Source organism: Schistocerca cancellata, chromosome 2 (genome assembly GCF_023864275.1).
Source record: "Schistocerca cancellata isolate TAMUIC-IGC-003103 chromosome 2, iqSchCanc2.1, whole genome shotgun sequence".
Taxonomy (NCBI): Eukaryota; Metazoa; Arthropoda; class Insecta; order Orthoptera; family Acrididae; genus Schistocerca; species Schistocerca cancellata.
In genome coordinates, this window is record NC_064627.1 from 433,058,993 (window position 1) to 433,086,262 (window position 27,270).

The 27,270-nt window shown below is 39.4% G+C and overlaps 1 protein-coding gene across 2 annotated transcripts in view; it reads right to left on the minus strand.

Moving 5' to 3' along the window:
* The window catches only part of LOC126161908 (glucose dehydrogenase [FAD, quinone]-like), a 181,560-nt gene that overhangs the window by 65,442 nt on the left and 88,848 nt on the right, over positions 1 to 27,270 (minus strand). The window lies entirely within an intron of this gene.

Below are 27,270 nucleotides of genomic sequence, written 5' to 3' on the forward strand. Positions count from 1 at the left end.
ATGACTGAACTGTGGCAGACTAGAGTTTTGTAGCCCTGAATTTAAACTCATGTCCTACCTTAACCATAATGTCATGGCGTGCAATGTATCTGAGGAAATAGAGATCAACAATCTGTGGCAAAACTAAAATCACAATCACTTTATTCATCGTGATTAAAGCCAACCTCTACAAGCAAACACAAGACAGAAAAATTTCAGTTTCACCACTAAACGCTAACTATACTTTCTCACTATCATTGGTAACCTGAAATTGTCCTCACATTGGCTACACAAGCTGCTGAATTTCCAACCAATGAGCAGTCCTGGTTGATACTTGGTTGCAAATTATAGGGAACAAAGGCAGATACCAAATGGAAAATGAAGGGCAGGAAAAGAAAAAAAGACTAAATCAAAAAAGTCAACACAGTTATGAAAATGACACAGAAAATTATTATAAATAAATAAAATTACATTTAAAACAATTAACTGAATAAAAATAGTAATCAGAGTCATTTGATTAGATTTAGAAATAAAAAAGATTGCTGCTTTCAACGAGATTTGAACCCACGACCATTTACATCTCAGGTTTAAATGCTAACCACTGCGTTATACCACTATGTGGTGGCTGAATGTTATACAGGGTGTTTATAAATAAATATTGGGGTTTTAATGCTTTATGATATATATTACATTAAACTTACAGTTATAAATGATATGTCAAATGAAAGAGCAACTCGAACATTTGTGTCAGGCACCTGTGCGCATGCACAGCGCACAATGTTCCCGCCGCAATCCGCTAGACAGTGGTAGTAGCGAAAATGGCGACTATTGAACAGAAAGTGTTTTGTGTTTTGCAGTTTGCAAAGAACGAAATGAGTAGTTACTGTGCAACGTACATTTGGCTGAAGTTCGGTTGTGATCCTCCAAGTGATAATAACATTCATAGATGGTATCATCAATTTAAAGATACCAGTTGCCTTTGTAAAGGGAAGAGCATAGGACGACCAAGAGTTAGTGAAGAGACTGTGGAGCGAGTGAGAAAGTCGTTCACTTGTAGCCGAAAGAAATCAGTCCAGAAGGCTAGTCATGAATTACAAGTTCCCGTGTTGACTGGAAAGTTTTAAGAAAACGCATACAACTACGTACTTACCGTGTACAGTTATTACAGGCTCTAAAGCTGGCAGACCATGGAATAAGTGCCAACTTCGCAAACAAAATGTTGTTTCATGACGATGAAAATTTTCTGGTTCATGTTGTCTTCAGTGATGAATCGACCTTTCTCTTAAGTGGACATGTTAACACTCACAATGTGCACATCTGGGGCTCAGAAAATCCTCACAAGGTGGTACAAATGCAACGAGACTGCCCTAAAGTGACTGTTTTTTGTGCCGTATCCTGGCAGAAAGTTTAAGGGCCTTTCGTTTTTGGTGAACTTACTGTAACTGGCACTTCTTACCTTGCTACACTAGAGCAATAGCTCTTCCCTCAGTTGGAAGAAGATAAGCCAGAGAACTTCATTTTCCAGCAAGATGGTGCGCCACCTCACTGGCATAGCGAAGTAAGGGGTTTGTTTACCTTCACTGTACCCAAGCACTGGATAGGCCACAAGGGGCCCAATGACAGGGCTTGCTTTGCATGGCCTCCACGTTCACCCAACCTAACGCCATGTAATTTTTTTCCTTTGGGGCTTCATCAAGGACTGTGTGTATGTGCCTCCACTACCAGCAGACCTGCCTGAATTAAGAAACTGGACAGAAGTGGCTGTTGCTACAATCACTGAAGAGACACTTATCAATGTTTGGGAAGAACTCAGCTATAGACTTGACGTGTGCCATGTGACAAATGGTGCTCACATTGAACATTTATAAGGGTCTTGGTAAAACTGTTTGATCTGCTCTTTCATTTGACATATCATTTATAACTGTAAGTTTAATATAATAAATATTATAAAGCATTAAAACCCCAATATTCATTTATAAACACCCTGTATTTATGACTCTGGTGACCCATTTGCAGTACGGACTTGTAGCCTTCAAAGATTCTGCTTCACACAACACTGTATGAAGCTTATCTAATGCAATTCAATATCTGCAATTATAATAACTGTATATGTGATGCTCAAACATGTTTTGTGCAGAAAAATCCAGTAGTGTAGGGTTAGTGCCATGTACGAAAAGTGTGTATTTCTTTAACATCATTTTGTGTGTGTGTGTGTGTGTGTGTGTGTGTGTGTGTGTGTGTGTGTGTGTGTGTGTGTTGTTGTTGTTGTTGTTTTCGTTGCATTTACCATGTGTGATGAAATACAAAATAAAAGGGCCAGACCCAGGATTCAGGGTCCAACCAAAGCATAAAAGAAAGCCAGACAAGGAATTGGAAGTGCACTGACCAACTGTTATGGTAGTTTGGCAACAGCAAACGGTTCAGACATGAAGTTGGATGCTCTGACTGGAGGAAAGCAGTTCCAATACATTAAGTGTTAACTATCAAGAAATTTTAATTGGACAATAGTCACTGTATACATTATGCATGTGTCCTTTCAGCTGACATTAAGACCACAATTTACTCATGCCACCCATGAAAGGAGATTAGTAGAAGGCATGCTGAAAATTAGTGCCTCTGTATCTTTTATGTGAAAACTCTTATGGCTTCTTAAATAAAGCAAATATTATTAAAATTAGGCATCTTTATTCTTCATGTCTACGTATTTATTTCTCAACACAGTCACCCTGGGAATGAACACATTTCACCCAAAGAAACACCCCTTTGTTGATACCATCACTGTAGAATGTTTGATTTTGTTGATGGAGCCACAACCTCACCTCTGCCTGCCCGCTTCATCACTATCAAAGTGAAGTCTTCAAAGGTGTTCCTTAAGTTTTGGGAACAGATGAAAATCGGATTGAACCAAGTCAGGACTGCATGGAGAATGATCAATGACAATGAATCCATGGCAACCGATTGTTGCAGATGTTACAGCACTCATGTGTTGTCTGGTAATGGCACACTAAAGAAGAGGGTGTCCATTTGTGGATAAACTATGTGGATTTGAAACTTGATTACAGCATGCTGTTTCTCACAAATCAACATAGTTATGTCCACACCAATACGACAATTCAGAGTCCTATGGTGGCAGAGGGCTGCAAATATGCTGACATGAAGAATAAAGTTGTATAATGTTAATGACATTTGTTTCATTTAAAAAGCCTTAAGAGATTTGACACAACAAATTTGGGGCATTATTTGCAGGATGTCCTCATGTTTTCCATTGCAGATCTTTGGCATACCACTTCCTGGTAAAAAATAGCAGTATACTGAAAGAGAGTATTGTAGAGTGATGGAGGTGTTTTATTATTCAATTATGTTACATTTTTCTCAACTTCTATGTTAGGCTATCTAAATTACCATATACTGTATAGTATGTATTACTTAAAAGTTACAATTTAATTGCCTTTTTTCTAAAAAAGTTATGTGAGACTGAGTTATATCATCAATGAAGGAAAAGACAGATTGCCACACACCACAAAGAAGACACGTCAAGTTGCAGACAGGCACAATTAAAAGACACTCACATGTAGCGTTTGTCCACAGTCTTCATCAGTAAAAGAAGCACACTTCACGCACACACAACTGCCAACTCCAGAATCTCGGGCCACAAGGCATTCCGGCCTGAGACTCTGAAGTTGGTGGTTGTGTGTGTGTGAGGTGGCTTGCTTGTGCATGCATGTGTGTGTGTGTGTGTGTGTGTGTGTGAGAGAGAGAGAGAGAGAGAGAGAGAGAGAGAGAGAGAGAGAGAGAGAGAGAGTGTGTGTGTGTGTGTGTGTGTGTGTGTGTGTGTGTAATTTTTTGAGTGTTTCTGTCTGAAACTTGACATATCTTCTTTACAGTAGGTGGCAATCTGTCTTTTTCTACATTGTCGATATTCCTACCCGGTGTTTTCCATTGTTTGCTTGGATTGAGTTATCTTTTTTTTATTGCTTAGGAAATTAATTTTACAGTTTGATTTTCTGTTAGATAAAATTGTTTCATACTGTTTTAAATTATTTCTTTTGACAAGTAAGTTATGATTGGCTCTTGTTCCATTATCATTGATTCAGCTATTGTTATAATTTTTGTTAATCTGCATAACACATTGGTAAATTTTCTCAGATTTTGCAGTTAAAGTCACCAACTCTTTAATGGATTTTGACAAGGAACCCTATTATTGTTATTGTTATTATTATTATTATTATTATTATTATTGCTTTTATGACCCCTTTTCTGAAGTTAGAAAATGATGTCAACATTGTATGTATTTGCTCCCTAGACAACAGTCCTATAGCAAAGGAATAAGTGTGTGTGTGTGTGTGTGTGTGTGTGTGTGTGTGTGTGTGTGAGAGTGGGTGTGTAGGTATGCAGCTACAAAGCACATGCTAATTACACAACCAATAAAGTTATCAACTATGTTTAATGTTACATTATTATTTGTCATATTTAAACAAAATTCTTACTGTTCATTTGATTTATATTAAATATCAGGTTATTGCATATTAACAAATTGTAAACATTTGCTCCTCTACCAGAAACTCTGATGGTTTATTTGTGGTTACAATGTTGCAGTCAACAAAAAATAATATTTTCCTAGGAATTGACTGAAAAGTCATCTATATACAGGGCGATTCTTATTAACATTTAAAAACCTCCAAAGTGACATAGATTATGCTGAGACAAGTAATTTTGTATAAGATGCATGGGTTGCAAATATTGGAAAATACCCCAAAAATGGATGACAAATATTGAACATGTGGTATCACCAGATGACATACCTCAAAGCTCACGCAGCAGTTGAGCCTATTGGTCTTCCACACCAGATCATCCCAGTCCAGATCAAGTATTCACATATGTGTGGCTATGGATCCACGTGCACAAATTTAGCACGTGGAGCTCTGGGTTTGTGTCTTGCGTCTGGTAGGCAGTATTTTTTTTCACTGTGTTAGACAACTCTGTGTGTTCACACTGAAGTAAGATTTATTATTTTATTTACTGGCCTTGCTGTGTTCAACTGTTTATGGCAAAGCACAATGCAACAAAAACCTGCACTATTGCTTCACAAGTAATTGACTATAAGCTTCTGAATTGCTTTGTTAACAGCAAATGACCAAAATTTTCTTAAATAAACAATGTCTCTAAAGAAAACATGAAGTGATAAAAGGAAAGAAACACAAAATAAGTACAACTTTTACTCGGTTACAGAAAGACCAATAATTCTGAAACTTCTATGTTTACAACATATCACATTTACAAAAGGTCTTTAAAATTTTTCACCGTTTGCTCAAATTGACTTATTGCAACACTCAATCATCCCTTCACACCCAAGCCTAACCACAGCACATGTGGTGAGGTGCTTAATATGGTGATATCACAAGTTCAACATTTATCATCCATTTTTAGGGTGTTTTCCAAACTTTGCAACCCCATGTGTCTTATATCAAATTACTTGTCTCAGCATCATCTACTTCACTTTGGAGGTTTTTAAACATTAATAACATTCACCCTGTACATAAAAAATAATAACACTCTGAAGATATCACCTGATGAAATGGGAAAGAAGGAAAGAAATTATATTTACAGAAGTTTGTTAACAAGAAATAAGGGTGAAGACAGTAGGATACTTTTAAGATTGAATAGATGGCAGGTATTAACTTTGTAATACAGTGCTACTTCACATCTCCAGATTTCAGAAGAAACTGTGCTAAGAAGTGAAACACAGCTGACTTGCGTAGTGATTTTCTTTCTGTTTAATTGAAACAGGAATAGACCATGACACACTCCACTAGTTATACCCTTTGTCTATGAGCTAATCTGACAACTGAAAAATCAGATACAACTTTTTACTAATCTCTCCACCCATATAATCATCATCATCATCATCATCATCATCATCTCATCTCATCCATCTGAAATACAGTGAATAAAGGCAACCTCTAATTTTTCCACAGTCCATTCTCCCAAATATAAGAACAGTCTGCTAAAACTGGTGCATTCGGCTTATCTCTACTATACAATATTATTTTGCAAATCAGTTATTTAATAATTTAAAAGGCTAGTACTACACTGTTAATTCATTTCCTTGAATGACTAGTTTCAAAAATGCATTTTAGATTATTTAGAAATTGGTCTCAGAAATAGGTCTCAGAAATGAACACTGGGAATACTTCACTTACACTCCTGGAAATGGAAAAAAGAACACATTGACACCGGTGTGTCAGACCCACCATACTTGCTCCGGACACTTCGAGAGGGCTGTACAAGCAATGATCACACGCACGGCACAGCGGACACACCAGGAATCGCGGTGTTGGCTGTCGAATGGCGCTAGCTGCGCAGCATGTGTGCACCGCCGCCGTCAGTGTCAGCCAGTTTGCCGTGGCATACGGAGCTCCATCGCAGTCTTTAACACTGGTAGCATGCCGCGACAGCATGGACGTGAACCGTATGTGCAGTAGACGGACTTTGAGCGAGGGCGTATAATGGGCATGCGGGAGGCCAGGTGGACGTACCGCCGAATTGCTCAACACGTGGGGTGTGAGGTCTCCACAGTACATCGATGTTGTCGCCAGTGGTCGGCGGAAGGTGCACGTGCCCGTCGACCTGGGACCGGACCGCAGCGACGCACGGATGCACGCCAAGACCGTAGGATCCTACGCAGTGCCGTAGGGGACCGCACCGCCACTTCCCAGCAAATTAGGGACACTGTTGCTCCTGGGGTATCGGCGAGGACCATTCGCAACCGTCTCCATGAAGCTGGGCTACGGTCCCGCACACCGTTAGGCCATCTTCCGCTCACGCCCCAACATCGTGCAGCCCGCCTCCAGTGGTGTCGCGACAGGCGTGAATGGAGGGACGAATGGAGACGTGTCGTCTTCAGCGATGAGAGTCGCTTCTGCCTTGGTGCCAATGATGGTCGTATGCGTGTTTGGCGCCGTGCAGGTGAGCGCCACAATCAGGACTGCATACAACCGAGGCACACAGGGCCAACACCCGGCATCATGGTGTGGGGAGCGATCTCCTACACTGGCCGTACACCACTGGTGATCATCGAGGGGACACTGAATAGTGCACGGTACATCCAAACCATCATCGAACCCATCGTTCTACCATTCCTAGACCGGCAAGGGAACTTGCTGTTCCAACAGGACAATGCACGTCCGCATGTATCCCGTGCCACCCAACGTGCTCTAGAAGGTGTAAGTCAACTACCCTGGCCAGCAAGATCTCCGGATCTGTCCCCCATTGAGCATGTTTGGAACTGGATGAAGCGTCGTCTCACGCGGTCTGCACGTCCAGCACGAACGCTGGTCCAACTGAGGCGCCAGGTGGAAATGGCATGGCAAGCCGTTCCACAGGACTACATCCAGCATCTCTACGATCGTCTCCATGGGAGAATAGCAGCCTGCATTGCTGCGAAAGGTGGATATACACTGTACTAGTGCCGACATTGTGCATGCTCTGTTGCCTGTGTCTATGTGCCTGTGGTTCTGTCAGTGTGATCATGTGATGTATCTGACCCCAGGAATGTGTCAATAAAGTTTCCCCTTCCTGGGACAATGAATTCACGGTGTTCTTATTTCAATTTCCAGGAGTGTATTTGTTTATTTAGCCATCTGTGGGCATTTTAAAATGTATGGATGTTGTCAGTTTGAGTACATTCATATAGTATTTATACAATTTGCTGTTACATGTAGTTAAACATTGTGATATATGTGTTATTTACAATCCTTGTAAAAATGTTACATATAGTTAAATATTGTGAAACAAGAGTTATTTACAATAATTTTGTACTAAGGAATTCACTTATAGAGTAAAAGCAGTGTTCCTGCAAAAACAATTTAAGATTTTTCCTAAAGCAGTACATGTTATCTGTTTCTTTTATTTTCTGGGGCAGTTTATTACACAGTTTTACACCTTCATACAAGAAGCTATTTTGAGTCTTATGTTTATTCTTCCTCTCTAGGTGAAGACAGTGACCTGTTCTTGTACTATAGTTATGAAAACTGCTATTTATGCTACAATTTTCTATATTTTTCTTGATGTACACTATGGTTTGGAACATAAATTCACAAGTAACAGTTAGAATTTATAACATTTTGAAAAGTTCTCTGCAGTGGGCCCACTTACTGCTTTTTGTTATAATTCTTACTGCTCTCTTTTGTATTTTAAATACTGTTTGTAAATTCTGAGCAGAAGATAGTACCATAACTGATTACTGAATGAACATAACTAAAGTATACAGTTCTCAAACATTCATTACTGCATGCGGATACAAGGACTCTAAGCGCATAACATGTTGTGGATATCTTTTTCGAGAGTTTAATAGCATGTTCATTCCACTTCATTTGGCTGTCAATGTGTAACACTAAGAATTTTGTTGTAGGTACATCATCTATGGAGATGTTATCTAGTTTTAAATTTAAGGGACTCTGTTTTCTGTTCATTATAAGCATATTGTATTTGTTTTATTTATGTTGAGAGTTATTTTGTGTTCCTGAGACCATTTGTGAACATCCCTCAGCTCTTCAGTAGAATTTTCCAGCATTTATGCTGGTGTTTTACTGGTGATTACTATGTGGCTGTCATCAGCAAACAATATCTTCTCTCCATGGATGAAATGTTGTGGGAAATCATTTATATACACCAGAAACAATACTGGGCCCAGTACACTTCCTTGAGGGACCCCAATATTGATATATTGTGGATCAGATATATGGTTCGCAATGTACTTTGATCCACTGGAGACATTTGTGATCTCTACTGACTGTACTCTGTTTTCTAGATATGAACGAAACCATTTGAGAACCACTCCCCTTACTTCTAGTGCCACTAATTTATGCAACAGCTTCTGGTGGTCAACTGTATCAAATGCCTTAGACAGGTCTAGGAAAAGGCCAGTTACATAGCTGTTCTCATGTAGTGCTTTTAAAACTGTTTTTGTAAATTGTGCTATTGCAGATTCTGTACCTCTACCAGGCCTGAAACCATGCTGGTCATTGCAGAGGAGGTTGAATTTTCTTAGATAGCTCATAAGCCTGTTTTTCATTAATGTTTCTATCACTTTGGAAAAGCATGACAATAGGGCTATTCATCTGTAGTTCTCAACGTTTTCTACGTCACCTTCCTTGTGAACTGGTAAAATTTTGGCTTGCTTCAAATAGTCAGGGAAGCGACCAGTTTTGAAGGATTCGTTTAGGATTTCTGTTAGTGGAGCTTTGATACCATTTATGCATTTTATCAGCACACACATTAGAATTTCATCTAAACTTGCCAAGTTCTTGTTCTTTAATTGCTTTACAACATTGCATACTTCCTTCTCAGTAGTTGGAAGCAATACCATTGAGTTTGCTGTATGCTTCTGTATTGGTTGATTAGCACTTTTTGGAAAAATTTTCTGTAACTTTGTTGCAATGTTGCTAAAGTAGGTATTCACATAATTTGCTAATTCTTTCAGGTTACTTTCTAAGATTTCCTTGTTCCTGATTTGTGTGTTTGTACCTCTTTTTCTCACAGTTCCTGTTTCTTGTTTCACTACAACCCATGTAGCTTTACTTTTATTATTGGCTAAATTTATGAACCCATCAGTGGCTGATTTTTTTGCAGTATTGAGTACCTTCCTGTAGATCTTTTTGTAGTTTTTGTTGTAGTGCAAAAAAAACTGGATCACTATTGTCCTTTTGTAATGGAGTTTCGGTATTTACAAGTTTGAGCACATTTTCTAATTCCTTTAGTAATCCATTTGTTGGTGGTGGGTGTTCCAATAGGAATTAATGCTTTGGGGAATGTTTCTTCAAATTTTAATTGGAACTCAGACATAAAATTGGAGAATTTGCTATTCCCTTTAATTTCTATACATACTCCTTCCCAACTTTCATGTGTTAACTTTAAGGAAAATTCTTGCAAAGCTGATGGAGAGTAGACTCTTTTATATACATGCAGTTTTGATTCTTTTTTTACACAAGCTTTTACTTTTATAATCTGACATAGATCGTCAGACAGTCCCAGATTTTTAACATGTACATCACAGTTTTCTCTGCCTACATCTGTAGCTACATGGTCAATGGTAGATGATGAATGTGTGGTTATTCTTGTTGCACAGTTGACTAGTGATGACATGCAGGATATTCATAAATGTGTTACTGGTGTAATCTGTTTTAGCTGTATTTATGTTAAAGTCCCCGCACAAAAGGATATTATGTTTCAGAGTCAATGCTAGTTCTAGGCTTTGTGTAAGTTTTGAAATGAATATATCTAAATTACCACTGGAAGAACGGTATACACATCATATAGTTAGTTTCTTGGGCATATTTATAGCAACTATATCTATTGCTGACACTTCAAAGTCTTTGTCTACACTTAGCATAAGAATATCATTTCTGACTTTAAATTCTATACCGTTCTTAACATAGAAGCGTGATCCTCCACCTTTCATTGTGTTTCTACAATAAGAACATGCTTGGACATATGAGGGTAAATTAATATATATGATTTCACTTTCTTTACACCAGTGCTCTGTAATACAGATAACAGTGCTGTCTAAGATTTGTAACTCGACTTCCAGCTGTTGCACTTTGTTTTTTTTTACACACTGAATATTTTGGTGGAGTACTGTTAGACATTTAATGTTACTTATCTTGGTGGCTTCTTTTTCGTCACATCTGCAATTAAAAAATCCTTCAGACGGGAGGGAGGTATCCTTTTCTGTCTACTTGCTGCCCCAAGGATGGTTGTTTCCATGTCTGCTGCTGATCCTGCTATTGCTGGGATTTATGCTGTTACTGTTGCCTGTGATGCTGCTGTTCATGGAGACACTGTTGTTGGCATTTCTGCTCCGATTACTGTTTGTACTGCTGCATTTTGTGTAACTGCTGTTGATTGTGTTTGTTCTGCTGCTTTTTTGTTGCTAGTATCATCTATGATGAGATGGCTCCTCCATTTTGAGTTGATACAATAACAGGCATGATGTTGTTATTTGTGTACATCATCTCAGCCATCTCATTTATTCTAGAGCCTATGAACTTTTTCCCATGAATATTTAAATGCATACCATGCCTGGTGAAGTATTTCCTTTCCAAAAATATCACATCTAGGAAGTTTGTGTTTCTGTATGCTTTGCATATTTTGCGAAATTGCCTTTGGCCTTAATAATTTCCTGATTGACACATGACTTTCTATTAGGCCATATCTGTGTGGTATTCGAGTTACTATTACACTTTCATTTTTCCACTATATCTAGGGCTTTTCATAAGTCACAGACGTCACTTTTTAGTTCATTGCACTAGACATCATTTGCAACACCAATTGTAACCAAAACCTGAGTTTCTTCTGTAGTGTTATCACACTGTATGTTCCTTATAACTTTGTGCATAGGGGCCCTAGGTTTTACATAGCTGGTAGCTCTAAGATTGTGTTTGTTTTGCAAGATTTTTGCGAGATCGTGACAATGACTGTCTGAGTAAACAACTAACTTGGATTTCATATGATACGTATTTCTGCCATTACAGCTCTGTCAGGAGGGTCAATATGGAGCTAGATCAGCTGCTTCAGGTGACTACTTTGTCAAGCATAGGTTTGGTTCCTGTTGATAGTATTGGTACGTGGGAATTCACAATACATGGTCTGCATCTCAATAGGAAAGGGAAGGGTAAACTGGTTGGGATGATAGCAAAATCTTTAGGGGGGAGGGGGGGGGGCACTGAAACTCATGGGAGTACTTTTTTAGGCTAAGATTAGTATCCAATCATCCTACATAGATTGAAATTAAGTGTAATGGAAAGTTCAGACAGGCAGGTACTAGTGATGTGAAAATATCATAAGATTCTCATAACAGTACAGTGAAAAATAATGTTAGTTATGTCACAAGATTCACATAAAAGTATAGTAAAAAATAATGTTAATATATTGCATCAGAATATTGGGGGATTAAAAAACAAAGTAGATGAGCTTCTTTTTTGTATAGAAAATTTAGAAACTGAGGGTGGAATAGATGTACTATGCCTGTCTGAACATCATATAGTCACAGGTACGGAAATGGTAAATGTAGGTGGACATAAGCTTTCAACACATGTAAGTAGAGACACTATGGAGAGAGGAGGAATTGCCATATATGTTAAAATCAGTCATAGTGTGAAAAATCTGGAAACTAAAAAATTTTGTGTAAAGCAACACACAGAAGAATGTGCATGTGAGCTTAAACTAAATAAAGGCATTTTTATAATTGTAGACGTGTATAGGTCCCCATTGAGAAATTTTCAACTATTTTTGAAAAACTTGGATTCTTTGTTGCGCTACCTGTCAGACAAAGGAAAACAAATTATTGTTTGTAGGGATTTCAACGTAGATTTTCTGAAAGAGTCAAATAGAAAGGTTGACCTGGGAGTATTGCTTGGTTCTTTCAATTTGACATCAGTTACTGATTTTCCTACTCGGGTGGTACAGGAAAGCAGCACACTGGTAGACAACATTTTCATACCAAGATAAATTCAATCAAATAAAAAGTTTTCCTGTTAAGAATGCTCTGTCTGATCATGATGCACAGCTAGTTACAGTATATGATAATGCTCTATACAGTAATCCAAAACAGTCTCCAAAATAGTGTGTTCCATTAACAATTTAACACTTCAAAATTTTAGGGAAAGCTTGCAACAGTTAGACTGGGATGAGGTGTACAGGGAGCATGATCTTAATTTAAAATTTAACCCATTTCATGATACCTTTGTGAGTGTATTTAAAAACAATTTCACTAAAAAACAGTGAAATATAATTTGAAAGTAAAATTATTATTAAGTTGATTACAATAGCACATTTTGGTGATAAATTTTCCCAAGCATTTGAGTTGATTTTAGAAAAAAACGTAACTTCGGTCATTTTGATCACGATTTTGACTGTGTCTTCTAGGAACTGGAGATTATATTTTATGTTAAATTACTCACATAACTATACTCTTTTAAAAAGGACAAAGCAAATTTTGATGTGTGTTGAGCTTCCTTTTAAAAAAAGTTTTTTTATATTTCCTGAAACATTTGCATTTACAGAATTACACTGTTCCTAAAATGGCTGATTCACTTGGAGAAGTGCCAATCATGTAGGTTCTGTATCCAATTTCTTTCATTGAAGTCACGAAGACCTCATTCAAACCTGTCTTGTTCAAGTCATCATTCTTATGTTGACACATGAGTGTTCTTGTGTGATAATCCCCCATACTGTTTTGCACTTGTTGGAGAAATTTCTATACACTTTTCATTAGGTACCTATTTCACATAGAGCAATATAGTTTTGTGAAAACATTTGTAATTCAGATGTGCTTTGTCATCTCTATCAGCTCATTTACTCCCACTCTTCTAGTTATTTTTCTTCATGCTTACCGTAACTACATTTTTCCCTAATGCTATCAAATTCACTGTTTCACCAGTTTGGTAACTGTCTTTTTGGATTATCTTTGAAATTAGACCTCCTTAGAGGCAATAAGTGTACCACATGTCAATGTATTTGATAAAGAACCTATCAAATATAACTTCAACAGTTGTTTGTTCAGTCTAAGTTGCCTACAAAAAAATGCTATTTTACTTAACTTAGAATAAATTTATTTTATTTCCAACTATGATCAGAAAATTGTTTGGTCCTTAGACTACCTCTTTCAGTCAGTGATGTTCATCTTCAGACCTGTAGCAAAACACGGGAAAAACACAAATACAACTAGTGGATTCTCTAGATCTTAAAACAATATAACAGGCCATAATGAAAAGTATTACTGACACACGTTGGAAACAAGGACGTTAAATATGACAAGGCATACCTGTTCTAAAACACATCCTACTATAATGAAGCCACAATGACATCATCAAAAGATAAACACAAATCAGCTTAACACCTTCACACATATTTAAAATATGGTGTAGACTAGGCCACAGTGTCAGCAGAGTCACGTTGCTAACAGCACTACTGTTAACTGTGCACTGCTGTATTGGCACAAAGTAGGTAGGAGTAATGCCACCTACATTCTGTATACAAACAAAGATTACACAGTGGGTTTATCATTCAGAAATCATATTTGAATGTTGTATGTTTGTAAGAAGATTGTGTTATACCTTCTGTAAGAAGGAAAATACTTTATCAGTACTTGTTGCAGTTTGTCAGTGGCAGGATAACAGCCTATCGAGACTGTAGTTTATTGTTCTATGATATTGCTGTTCATGTTGGTCATCAGTGGGTTCAAAAGTGCTGTACTCAATGCCATGCAGGATCTCAAAGGCCCCAAGTGACTGGTATCCATCAAGAACGACATTTGATTTGCTGCTGTGCAAATCATAGTCACATCATGTACATTGAATCCGGAAATCAGCTTGTTGGCAGCAAGACAAGTAGCCACATGCCAACTGCATGACATCTAGAGCACTGTGGACTGTCAGCATGGTGGTCTCTGCTGCAGTTTTGCTTGACTGAACAGTGGAGAGAGACATGATTACATTTATTAGCAAGTCTCTGTTGTTCACCAGCCATGACTGGACAAATTGAGTTAGAAACTATAAAACTGATATATACAAATAATGTGTAAAAATACAAAAAAATTATAACATATTAAATATTTTACTATGCACAATAAAATATCATTTTCAAGTTACCACATTTTACTTTTTTCTCGCTTTTTTTACATTCATTTTTGTCAGCCCCAACAGAAGTCTTATTCCCTCAATACAATTCTTTCCTGTCATTAACGATTCCATGTTAAATTTCTTGCATTTTAAGTTTTCTTTAACATTACCATGACCTTTAACATTTTAATGTGATTTCATGAAAGACTTTTGCTTCCATCCTTTATTCACATCATCGCACATGATCAGAATGAAGAGGAAAACCCATGTTCGCATTTGTGTTTGCCAGCACTCTTCCACTGTCTTTGTGACTGATGCTTTGTATACCACGGAGAAACAAGCAGAGTTAACTACTGTTAGAAAGAAACAAAGACAATGAATTATTTCAGACTTTCTTTAAATAGGCAAAATTTAAATTGTTCTAATTTCATATTTTGAACAATATAAATAGACTGACCGTAACTGTAATTCGTTCATTTTGTTTGCTGTGTTTCCTATGCTTCCCCATATTTTACACTTTTTTGGTTCAGTCTGATGAAAAGTGTAAAAAAGTGTTTTACTGTATGCATTTCGAGTTCTCTGGCAGATTCACTCGTTTTGGAGAAAGTTCAGTAGATCTATTCACATTCTTCACAGTAAAAAAATTCCTGGATGGAGTGGAGCAGACATAGTTTTAAGTCCCTTGAAATTTTTTTCTTGAACAACTCCAGTGGCAGGATCTGCACTTCCATGGGTAATGATCTGAACATTCTCAGGGTAATGTTCAGAAAGCTATTTCTTGTTTCGAACAATTGACGGGTTAGTACGTTAATCCTCTCCTTGTTGCGGGTGTTGTGGTCATGTATGTCATACCTCTTGTTGAAGGAATCTAGATTTTCCTTAATGTGAAGGAGGCACAAAAATACATAACTGCTATGAACAGTTATTATTCAAAATTTTGTTAATTTTTGCCTGCAGTGCTCCTGTTTTCTACCTGATGTTATGACCTTATTACTTTTTTATAGTAATAATACTTTCTTGCAGCCTGCAGACTGGCTCCTTAGTAACAGGCCATAGCTAATATGGTTGTGAAAGGACGACGAGATATTGATCTCTTATTACAAGTTTCAATTTTCTAAGGAGGTATATGACTCATGACAGTTAGTCACACACATGTGCAAAGTGGTCTTACCAAGTGACTTTGCTGCCCACCGTAAACCCCAGAAGTTTCACAATCCTTGCACAGTTTAGGTATACTTTGTCATCAGTCACATCAGAGAATCTCAGATCTGAATATAATAACAAAACAAACTCTTGATACAGCCTTGGACTGGTTTGAGCTAATAAACTCCTGTGTAATCCCTATAAAACTCAACACGTCATAATGGGAAAGTCTAATGAAATAGAAAATAAGTCAGTAAAACTTTTAGGAATTTACACTGACTCCAGACTGTGCTGGGAAGAACATATCAAATTCGTATGCAAAAAAATATCTCGCGTGAAATACCTCATTTTGAAACTAAGTGATTTAGTGAGCTTGGAGTACCTGAGGGTGACATATTTTGGACTATTTCAGCCATGTATGTCATATGGTCTGATTGTAGGGGACATTCCCCTCACATCAAGAATATTTTAAAAATACAAAAGAAAGTCCTACATATAATGTGTAAAACAGGACACATGGAGCACTGACGTCCTCTTTTTCCCAGGCTCAGAATACTAACAATTATACACTTATATTCATCTGTCCTCAACATTAAAAATAATATTTCAAAATTTGCTGCTAGTTGAAAAGCTCATGAACACAACACCAAGGCTAGGGCTAATTTAGATATACCAGGGCACAGGATAGAAAAACAGTAAATTCTCACAAAGTGAACCTACTCAAAATTTTCAACAAATTACCAGTCTATGTTCGGTCCATGGGTCTAAAAAGTTTTAAAATTGAATGCTGGCTACCGATCACCCATTTTACCATATTAAAGAACTCTCTGAAATGCCTGAGGAGAACATGCAACAAATTTTCACATAGTCTACTCTATCATTATGCAGTATGTTTATGCTCTGTATAATTATGCTTTTATGTTCTGTATAATTATGTACTGTATACTCTATCCAATTATTACTGCACAGTATCTGTACTATACTACTTCACAGTATGGACACTAGCTCTTAGAAATCTTCCTGTGACGTATATTATTATTGTTGTGCTTAATATGTATATTACAGTTAATTGATATTAGTTTATTTTACTGCTATACAGCCATATGTATTACTACAACCTGTATTATACAACAATGATGAAGCCTGTTTCATTGTAAAATGATCAATGGTGAATAAAAATTCTACATATCAGTTTTTGCATTTTTTTTCTCTATAGATTTTGATTTTCTCTATAACAAACCATTCTTTTGTCACATCAATCAAATCATCTGCTTTTTCTTGGACCTTGCTGGTATTGTTGTCTTCTGAGTCTACAAATTTGTGTCATCCACAAATTTCAAGAACTATCCATGAGAGCTTACATCATTTACAAAAACTAGGAACAGGAGGGGGCCCGTTACTGATCCTTGTGGCATGCAGTATTCCATCTTCTGTTCACATGATAGCATTCCTTGAGTGAAACAATCTGCCTTTTGTTTTCCAGATTTGAGGGTTGCCAGAACAATGTGTCCAACTCCATACTGACTGAGCTTATTTAGGAGCAGCTTCCACCTTACTGTTGTTGTTGTTGTTGTTGTTGTTGTGGTCTTCAGCCCTGAGACTGGTTTGATGCAGCTCTCCATGCTACTCCGTAGTATGCAAGCTTATTCATCTCCCAGTACCTACTGTAAGCTACATCTTTCTGACTCTGCTTAGTGTATTCATCTCTTGGTCTCCCTCTATGATTTTTACCCTCCACACTGCCCTCCAATACTAAATTGGTGATCCCTTGATGCCTCAGAACACATCCTACCAAGTGATCCCTTCTTCTTGTCAAGTTGTGCCACAAACTCCTCTTCTTCCCAATTCTATTCAGTACCTCCTCATTAGTTATGTGATCTACCCATATAATCTTCAGCATTCTTCTGTAGCACCACATTTTGAAAGCTTCTATTCTCTTCTTGTCCAAACTATTTATCGTCCATGTTTCACTTCCATACATGGCTACACTCCATACACATACTTTCAGAAACGACTTCCTGACACTCAAATCTATACTCGATGTTAACAAATTTCTCTTCTTCAGAAATGCTTTCCTTGCCATTGCCAGTCTACATTTTATATCCTCTCTACTTCGACCATCATCAGTTATTTTGCTCCCCAAATAGCAAAATTTCTTTACTACTTTATGTGCCTCATTTCCTAATCTAATTCCCTCAGCATCACCCGACTTAATTCGACTACATTCCATTATCATCGTTTTGCTCTTGTTGATGTTCATCTTATATCCTCCTTTCAAGACACTTTCCATTCCGTTCAACTGCTCTTCCAAGTCCTTTGCTGTCTCTGACAGAATTACAAGGTCATCGGCGAACCTCAAAGTTTTTATTTCTTCTCCATGGATTTTAATACCTACTCCGAATTTTTCTTTTGTTTCCTTTACTGCTTGCTCAATATACAGATTGAATAACATCGAAGACAGGCTACAACCCTGTCTCACTCCCTTCCCAACCACTGCTTCCCTTCATGTCCCTCGACTCTTATAACTGCCATCTGGTTTCTGTACAAATTTTAAATACCCTTTTGCACCCTGTATTTTACCCCTGCCACCTTCAGAATTTGAAAGAGATTATTCCAGTAAACATTGTCAAAAGCTTTACATAAGTCTACAAATGCTAGAAACGTAGGTTTGTCTACAAATGTAGGTTTGCCTTTCCTTAATCTATTTCCTAAGATAAGTCGTAGGGTCAGTATTGCCTCATGTGTTCCAACATTCCTGCGGAATCCAAACTGATCTTCGTCGAGGACGGCTTCTACCAGTTTTTCCATTTGTCTGTAAAGAATTCGCATTAGTATTTTGAAGCTGTGACTTATTAAACTGATTGTTCGGTAATTTTCACATCGGTCAACACATGTTTTCTTTGGGATTGGAATTATTGTATTCTTCTTGAAGTCTGAGGGTATTTCGCCTGTCTCATACATCTTGCTCACCAGATGGTAGAGTTTTGTCAGGACTGGCTCTCCCAAGGCCGTCAGTAGTTCCAATGGAATGTTGTCTACTCCCGGGGCCTTGTTTCGACTTAGGTCTTTCAGTGCTCTGTCAAACTCTTCATGCAGTATCATATCTCCCATTTCATCTTCATCTACATCCTCTTCCATTTCCATAATATTGTCCTCAAGAACCTCGCCCTTGTATAGACCCTCGATATGCTCCTTCCACTTTTCTGCTTTCCCTTCTTTGCTTAGAACTGGCTTTCCATCTGAGCTCTTGATATTCATGCAAGTGGTTCTCTTTTCTCCAAAGGTTTCTTTCATTTTCCTGTAGCCTGTATTTATCTTACCCCTAGTGAGATAAGCCTCTAAATCCTTACATTTGTGCTCTAGCCATCCCTGCTTAGCTATTTAACACTTCCTGTTGATCTAATTTTGAGACGTGTGTATTCCTTTTTGCCTACTTCATTTACTGCATTTTTATATTTTCTCCTTTCATCAATTAAATTCAATATCTCTTCTTTTACCCAAGGATTTCTATGAGCTCTCGTCTTTTTACCTACTCGATCCTCTGCTGCCTTCACTATTTCATCTCTCAAAGCTACCCATTCTTCTTCTACTGTATTTCTTTCCCCATTCCTGTCAATTGTTCCCTAATGCTTTCCCTGAAACTCTGTAAAACCTCTGTTTCTGACAGTTTATCCAGGTCCCATCTCCTTAAATTCCTACCTTTTTGCAGTTTCTTCAGTTTTAAACTACAGTTCATAACCAATAGATTGTGGTCAGAGTCCACATCTGCCCCTGGAAACGTCTTACAATTTAATACCTGGTTCCTAAATCTCTGTCTTACTATTATATAATCTATCTGATACCTTCTAGTATCTCCAGGCTTCTTCCATGTATACAACCTTCTTTCATGATTCTTGAACCAAGTGTCAGCAATGATTAAGTTACGCTCTGTGCAGAATTCTACCAGGTGGCTTCCTCTGTCATTTCTTACCTCCAATCCATATTCACCTATTATGTTTCCTTCTCTTCCTTTCCCCACTATCGAATTCCAGTCACCCATGACTATTAAATTTTAATCTCCCTTCACTATCTGAATAATTTCTTTTACCTCATCATACATTTCATCAATTTCTTCATCATCTGCAGAGCTAGTTGGCATATAAACTTGTACTATCGTAGTAGGCATGGGCTTTGTGCCTATCTTGGTCACAATAATGCCTTCACTATGCTGTTTGTAGTAGCTTACCCGCACTCCTATTTTTTTATTCATTATTAAACCTACTCCTGCATTATCCCTATTTGATTTTGTATTTATAACCCTGTATTCACCTGACCAAAAGTCTTCTTGCTCTTGCCATCGAATTTCACTAATTCCCACTATATCTAACTTTAAGTTATCCATTTCCGTTTTTAAATTTTCTAACCTACCATGAACCATGGACCTTGCCGTTGGTGGGGAGGCTTGCGTGCCTCAGCGATACAGATAGCCGTACCGTAGGTACAACCACAATGGAGGGGTATCTGTTGAGAGGCCAGACAAACGTGTGGTTCCTGAAGAGGGGCAGCAGCCTTTTCAGTAGTTGCAAGGGCAACAGTCTGGATGATTGACTGATTTGGCCTTGTAACAATAACCAAAACGACCTTGCTGTGCTGGTACTGCGAACAGCTGAAAGCAAGGGGAAACTACGGCCGTAATTTTTCCCGAGGGCATGCAGCTTTACTGTATGATTAAATGATGATGGCGTCCTCTTGGGTAAAATATTCCGGAGGTAAAATAGTCCCCCATTCGGATGTCCGGACGGGGACTACTCAGGAGGACGTCGTTATCAGGAGAAAGAAAACTGGCGTTCTACGGATCGGAGCGTGTAATGTCAGATCACTTAATAGGGCAGGCAGGTTAGAAAATTTAAAAATGGAAATGGATAGGTTAAAGTTAGATCTAGTGGGAATTAGTGAAGTTCGGTGGCAGGAGGAACAAGACTTCTGGTCAGGTGACTACAGGGTTATAAACACAAAGTCAAATAGGGGTAATGCAGGAGTAGGTTTAATAATGAATAGGAAAATAGGAATGCGGGTAAGCTACTACAAACAGCATAGTGAACGCATTATTGTGGCCAAGATAGATACGAAGCCCACACCTACTACAGTAGTACAAGTTTATATGCCAACTAGCTCTGCAGATGATGAAGAAATTGAAGAAATGTATGATGAAATAAAAGAAATTATTCAGATAGTAAAGGGAGACGAAAATTTAATAGTCATGGGTGACTGGAATTCGAGTGTAGGAAAAGGGAGAGAAGGAAACGTAGTAGGTGAATATGGATTGGAGCTAAGAAATGAAAGAGGAAGCCGCCTGATAGAATTTTGCACAGAGCACAACTTAATCATAGCTAACACTTGGTTTAAGAATCATGATAGAAGGTTGTATACATGGAAGAACCCTGGAGATACTAAAAGGTATCAGATAGATTATATAATGGTGAGACAGAGATTTGGGAACCAGGTTTTAAATTGTAAGACATTTCCAGGGGCAGATGTGGACTCTGATCACAATCTATTGATTATGACCTGTTGATTAAAACTGAATAAACTGCAAAAAGGTGGGAATTTAAGGAGATGGGACCTGGATAAACTGAAAGAACCAGAGGTTGTAGAGAGTTTCAGGGAGAGCATAAGGCAACAATTGACAGGAATGGGGGAAAGAAATACAGTAGAAGAAGAATGGGTAGCTTTGAGGGATGAAGTAGTGAAGGCAGCAGAGGATCAAGTAGGTAAAAAGACGAGGGCTAGTAGAAATCCTTGGGTAACAAAAGAAATATTGAATTTAATTGATGAAAGGAGAAAATATAAAAATGCAGTAAATGAAGCAGCCAAAAAGGACTATAAATGTCTCAAAAATGAGATCAACAGGAAGTGCAAAATGGCTAAGCAGGAATGGCTAGAGGACAAATGCAAGGATGTAGAGGCTTATCTCACTAGGGGTAAGATAGATACAGCCTACAGGAAAATTAAAGAGACCTTTGGAGAAAAGAGAGCCACTTGCATGAATATCAAGAGCTCAGATGGAAACCCAGTTCTAAGCAAAGAGGGGAAAACAGAAAGGTGGAAGGAGTATATAGAGGGCCTATACAAGGGCGATGTTCTTGAGGACAATATTATGGAAATGGAAGAGGATGTAGATGAAGATGAAATGGGAGATACGATACTGCGTGAAGAGTTTGACAGAGCACTGAAAGACCTGAGTCGAAACAAGGCCCCCGGAGTAGACAACATTCCATTGGAACTACTGACGGCCTTGGGAGAGCCAGTCCTGACAAAATTCTACCATCTGGTGAGCAAGATGTATGAAACAGGTGAAATATCCTCAGACTTCAAGAAGAATATAATAATTCCAATCCCAAAGAAAGCAGGTGTTGACAGATGTGAAAATTACCGAACAATCAGTTTAATAAGCCACAGCTGCAAAATACTAACACAAATTCTTTACAGACGAATGGAAAAACTAGTAGAAGCCGACCTCGGGGAAGATCAGTTTGGATTCCGTAGAAATACTGGAACATGGGAGGCAATACTGACCTTACAACTTATCTTAGAAGAAAGATTAAGGAAAGGCAAACCTACGTTTCTAGCATTTGTAGACTTAGAGAAAGCTTTTGACAATGTTGACTGGAATACTCTCTTTCAAATTCTAAAGGTGGCAGGGGTAAAATACAGGGAGCGAAAGGCTATTTACAATTTGTACAGAAACCAGATGGCAGTTATAAGAGTCGAGGGATATGAAAGGGAAGCAGTGGTTGGGAAGGGAGTAAGACAGGGTTGTAGCCTCTCCCCGATGTTATTCAATCTGTATATTGAGCAAGCAGTAAAGGAAACAAAAGAAAAATTCGGAGTAGGTATTAAAATCCATGGAGAAGAAATAAAAACTTTGAGGTTCGCCGATGACATTGTAATTCTGTCAGAGACAGCAAAGGACTTGGAAGAGCAGTTGAATGGAATGGATGGTGTCTTGAAGGGAGGATATAAGATGAACATCAACAAAAGCAAAACGAGGATAATGGAATGTAGTCGAATTAAGTCGGGTGATGTTGAGGGTATTAGATTAGGAAATGAGACACTTAAAGTAGTAAAGGAGTTTTGCTATTTGGTGAGCAAAATAACTGATGATGGTCGAAGTAGAGAGGATATAAAATGCAGATTGGCGATGGCAAGGAAAGCGTTTCTGAAGAAGAGAAATTTGTTAACTTCGAGTATAGATTTAAGTGTCAGGAAGTCATTTCTGAAAGTATTTGTATGGAGTGTAGCCATGTATGGAAGCGAAACATGGACGGTAAATAGTTTGGACAAGAAGAGAATAGAAGCTTTCGAAATGTGGTGCTACTGAAGAATGCTGAAGATTAGATGGGTAGATCACGTAACTAATGAGGAAGTATTGAATAGGATTGGGGAGAAGAGAAGTTTGTGGCACAACTTGACCAGAAGAAGGGATCACTTGGTAGGACATGTTCTGAGGCATCAAGGGATCACCAATTTAGTATTGGAGGGCAGCGTGGAGGGTAAAAATCGTAGGGGGAGACCAAGAGATGAATACACTAAGCAGGTTCAGAAGGATGTAGGTTGCAGTAGGTACTGGGAGATGATGAAGCTTGCACAGGATAGAGTAGCATGGAGAGCTGCATCAAACCAGTCTCAGGACTGAAGACCACAACAACAACAACCTACCAGCCCGATTAAGGTATCTGACATTTCACGCTCCGATCCATAGAACGCCAGTTTTCTTTCTCCTGATAACGACATCCTCTTGAGTAGTCCCCGTACGGAGATCCAAATGGGGGACTACCTTACCTCTGGAATATTTTACCCAAAAGGATGCCATCACCACTTAACCATACAGTAAAGCTGCATGCCCTCGGGAAAAATTATCTTACTAAGGTCACAAAATTCACAGCTAAAGATTGATTGATTGATTGATTGATTGAGGGGGGGGGGGTTATGGGACTAAATGGCAAGGTCATCAGTCCCGCGATTCCAAAGTTACCCAAGGAAGAGAGGGGTCTCCTAAAAGTGGACGAATCCACTCAGAGGAGTCAAACTATAAAATGAGGAAGTAAAAACACTCACAGTAGAAGGCATAAAATTGTAGGCCAAAACTAAAAACTGGAAAAACAGAGGAATAAAACAGTGGTCTTTGCATGGGCGAGTGGTCATGAGTCCCAGACTGAGCAAACACGAAGAGAGTCACCAACCACAACTACCCTGCCTCGGCTCCAGGAGTAAAGCAAAACCTTATACCTGAAAATAGAAACCACTTTCATGGAGGAAACTGAGGACCAGTTAAACCACCCATGAATTGTCTGCTAATATTAAAAATAGGGACTCTGGAAGACTATACTTAGTACAAAGGGCCAAAAGAAGGAACATTCCACCAATATATGGGACACTGTCAGTTTGGCTCTACAACCACAGTCTGGCGTTGGCTCATTACACAAGAGAAAACAATGGGTGAGCCTGGTATGACCACAGCGTAGACAGCATAAGACAGTGGACTCCTTCCGAGAGGAGTGGAAGGAAGAGCACCAAACCACAGTAGTCTCCTTGAGTGTGTGGTTATTATTGTGAGCAGGAGTGTACCAGATGTCATTCCACTTTTGGGCAAAGAGAGATTTGATGTAGATCAATGTATATGGCATCATCAAAGAGAAGGGGGTAAGTGCCCACTTCTCTTGCCAAATGATCAGGCAGTTCATTCCCTGGGATGCCCACATGACTTGTGACCCACAGAAAGACAACTGAGCATGTAACACGGCCAAGGGCAGAGAGAAGGTCATGGATAGCAGAGACCAAAAGGTGACTAGAGTAGCATCTGTCAATAGCCTGTAGGTTGCTCATTGAGTTGGTACACACTAAAACACTGTGGAAGATGCCCTGAGTAACAAAATAAAGGGCGCTGTTAAGGGCTAGCAGCTCTGCTGTGAACACACTACATGATCCCAGCAATAAATGGTGTTTTAAGCCACTAGGAGAAGTGAAAGCTTATCCCGTCTTATCTACCACCTTAGAACCATTAGTGTAGAAGGTGGTAGCACCCTGCAACTCTGCAAGGATGGAATGTACAAGATGCCGGAAGATCATAGAGGAGACAGAGACCTTAGGACTCTGGAATAGGTCATTCCTATTCCAGTCTAGGTGCCATCATCGGGATGGAGGGGGGGGGGGGGGGGGGGGAGAATACTGTGGGCACATTCCAGTGAGTGGAGATGGGGATCCCGACAGAGGGAAATGAGATGCATTCCAACTGACAGTCCCAGCCGTGGGTAGTTATCAGGAGGGAGACATCCCTCATTTGCAGACAACAGGGCACATGGTATGGTCAGCGAATCAGTGATGGCGATTGCGTAAGAAACCAGGAGCTGGCTCTATCATATTTTGTAGAGGGGGATACCCCAATTCTGCAAGGAGACTGTCAATGGGACTAGTGCAAAAGGGACCAATAGCTAGATGCACCCCACAATGGTGAACAGGGTCAAGTATTTTCAGAGTGGAAGGAACCATTGAGTCATAAACCTGACTACCATAATTTAGTCTGGACAAGACCAGAGCAAGGTAAAGATGGAGAAGAGTAGTGTGGTCCACACCCCAAGATGTGTGGACCAGGAGGCAGAGTGCACTAAGTTTCCGCATGCATCTAGTCTTCATGTGGCGAATATGGGGCAGCCACATCAACATTGTATCAAAAATAACGCACAAGAAATGGGAATGTTCTACAACCTCTAGGAGCTGGTCACCTAAATAAAATTCTGGATCGGAGAAAACTAGAAGCCATGGGAAACGGCCCATGCAGAGACCTGTCAGTGGCACTTTGGAGCAGGAGCTCAACAGATGCTACCGAGTGGGAACACCAGATATAAAAATCAGTGACATATAATGCGAAGGTAACCACAGGCCCAACAGAGGTTACAAGCCCATTGAGGGGTATGAGGAAGAGTGTGACACTTAACACAGAACCCTATGGGATACTATTCTCCTGAATTCGAGGGGTGCTGAGTGAAGTGACAACTTGAACCCGGAAGAGCCAGTGGGATAAAAACTCGATGATAAAAATTTGGAAGATGGTCACAAGAGCCCAGTCAAGGAGGGTAACTGATATGGGAGTACCCAATAAAATCGGAAGTTAATCATCTTCTTGAGCAGTTGACAAAGTATGTTTATCAGGCTAATAGGGCGGTAGCTGTCAAGAGGCATTGGGTCCTTTCCAGGCTTACGGATGGGGATAACTATACTGTATTGCCATTGCAAGGGAAGGCACCCATGAGCCAAATGCGGTTGAAGACCCTGAGTAGATATTGCCTCTGGGCAACGTCCAAGTGTTGGATCATCTGGTTGTGGACAGAATCTGGGCCTGGGGTCACGTCATGCGAAGAGGTAAGAGACTACAAGAATTCTCATTCAGTGAAGGGTTCATTATAGGATTCAGCTTGGTAGGGGTTTGGAGGGGGTCTGTTCAACTCAGCATTTCTGGCAGAGAAAGGTAGCATGATAGGAAGAGGACGCCAATGCTGTCGCAAAGTGTGTCACGAGCTGTTCTGCAAGGTCCAATGGGTCAGTACATAGAGCACTCTAGAGGATAAGACCCTGGACAGTTGATTGTCGGTGGCAGCCCAGAAGGCTACGGAGCTCAGCTCAATCAGCGACAAAGAATCATACATTCCCAAGGAGGAAACATAGCACTCCCAGCATTCTTTTTTACTCTTCTTGATAAGGTAGCGAGCCTTGGCATGGAGAAGCTAAAACCAAGGAGGTTGGTCAGTGAAGGGTGTCGTTTAAATTGCTGTAGCCCCCATTGGTGGTCTTGGACAGCAACTGCTACATCCTTGGCTCATCACGGTACCCGTTGACAACGAGGGACATCTGTGGATATGGGGATAGCAGTGCCAGCAGCACGAAGAACAGTGGCACAGATGTACTGCACGGCCACATCAATGCAATTTTAGAGAGATGTGTCAAATCACACAGCAGACATATATAAAGGTCAATTGGCTCTGCAGAATGCTCAATGTGGGGGCTTGTCTGCCTGGTGGAAGCCAGGGGATGATAAAATCACCAGGGAAAGGTCACTTTCACAAAGATCATCATGAGCTGACCAATGTAGGGAAGCCACGAGAGCAGGGGAGGAGATGATGAGATTGATAACAGTAAAGGTGCCATGAGCAGCATAGAAGTGGTAGGGGAATCATCACTGAGGAGACACAAACCAAAGTCTATAATAGTTTGATCAATTAGAAGACTGCTACCCACAGAAGTGGCACTTCCCCAAGGGGAGTCCCCAAGAAGGGAGATATGGGGCTGGGAGTTGCTGTATTAAGGTAGACAGTTCAGTTTAAGGAAGTGGCCTAACTGGAGGGACGTAGACACTGCAAACGGTGATTGCTGGGGTTGTTTGTACTCTAACTACTATCGCTTCCAGGTTGGTATGTAGGGGGATCCAGTCACTATGATATTCGGACGAACCAAAGGGAAGACCTCTCCAGATGCTATCCTGGGGACAGCACAGTTC